This window comes from Scylla paramamosain, chromosome 7 (genome assembly GCF_035594125.1).
Source record: "Scylla paramamosain isolate STU-SP2022 chromosome 7, ASM3559412v1, whole genome shotgun sequence".
Classification (NCBI taxonomy): domain Eukaryota; kingdom Metazoa; phylum Arthropoda; class Malacostraca; order Decapoda; family Portunidae; genus Scylla; species Scylla paramamosain.
In genome coordinates, this window is record NC_087157.1 from 12157501 (window position 1) to 12159223 (window position 1723).

Here is a 1723-nt window from a genome sequence, read left to right on the forward strand (position 1 = left end):
TCATCATCACCGTCATCACCCATTTTCGTCGTCTTCAGCCCAACCGCGTCTTCTTGTTGCATTAAAAGCTTCTGGCTGGAAGTGCGTATTACAGTATCCTAACAGTGATTGTGGACTGGCGTTGCTGCACAAGTGTTCACCTTTCACCTGCCTCTTATTAGTATACCTGCCGTCACCCCTTCTCCTTCACCTCCCTTTTAGGTGTTCGCGTAATGGTTGGTTATGTTCTGCATTATGGTCCTGTACTTGTATATGCTCGAAGGAAAGAATGTAGAGGAGATGAAGAAAGAATAACAATTGATGGAGTAACAATGATCAGATTTACAGAGATATTTTATTTATGTAAGAGGGGATCTGGCATTAAAAAAAAAAGAAAAAAAACATTAAAAAATACTACTAGAGATGCCAATCCCTAAGGAAAAAAATATACCCAAAAATTTTAAGAGTTGTCTTGAAGCCTCCCCTCTTCAAACATTGCAAGTCAAAGGTAGAGAAAAACAAAAGCAGGCACGTAGAGACAGAGACAGCGAGAGACAGAGACAAAGAAAGAGAGAATCATTGTTGTAACTAAGCGTGTGTGTGTGTGTGTGTGTGTGTGTGTGTGTGTGTGTGTGTGTGTGTGTGTGTGTGTGTGTGTGTGTGTGTGTGTGTGTGTGTGTGTGTGTGTGTATGTATGTGTACCAGATTAACCTATCACTCCATGGCCCAGTTATGTGTGTCATTAGGCAGCGCGGGTCAGACTGAGGAGAATAATGGCAGAGGTGCGGTGAGTGAGTGTTCGTGATGCTAATTGTGACCGTCCGCTGATCAATGTGGGAATCGTGAGTGACCTGCGACGGGGAGGGGTGAGGGAGGGGAAGAGGAAGGGAATGGAAGTGGAAGGCGAGGTGATGCATTTGTATGGTGATGGTGCCTTCCCTTCCTTCCCTTCCTCTTCTTTACACTTCTTCCTCTTCCTTTTCCTCCTGTTTCTATCATCGCTTTTCTTTCCTTCTCTTCCTCTGTTTTACACTTGCTTTCTGTCTCTTTTGTTCCATTCATGTTTTTCCTTCCTCCCCTTCCTTTGCCTTACATTTTTTTTTTTATACATCCTTTTCCCATATCCATCTTAAATCTCCCTTCTTCCCTTCTCTCCTTTTTCTCTCTTCACCTACTCCTCTTTTTGCCTTTTTTTTTTTCAGAGGGTGATAGCCCTCCTGTATTAATAAGGCGTCTTTCATGAGGAAGAGGAGGAGGAGGAGGGAATGTTTAAATCTCAGTATTGCTGAATATTATATCAAAACCTTACAAAACCTTATGAATTCCACTGTGGGGGCGTGAGGGGACGGCGTTCCCTTTGCAGATTGCGATATGACCCGGAGAGGCCGCAGGAGGGCGTCGATGCGTGGCGTAGGCAAGCACTGTACTGTGATTTGTGACGAGGGGCAGTGCTGGTGTCAAGAGCAGTGCTGGTGTCAAGGGCATTGCTGGTGTCAAGAGCAGTGATGGTGTCAAGAGCAGTGCTGGTGTCAAGGGCATTGCTGGTGTCAAGAGCATTGCTGGTGTCAAGGGCATTGCTGGTGTCAAGGGCATTGCTGGTGTCAAGAGCAGTGCTGGTGTCAAGGGCATTGCTGGTGTCAAGAGCAGTGCTGGTGTCAAGAGCAGTGCTGGTGTCAAGAGCAGTGCTGGTGTCAAGGGCATTGCTGGTGTCAAGAGCAGTGCTGGTGTCAAGGGCATTGCTGGT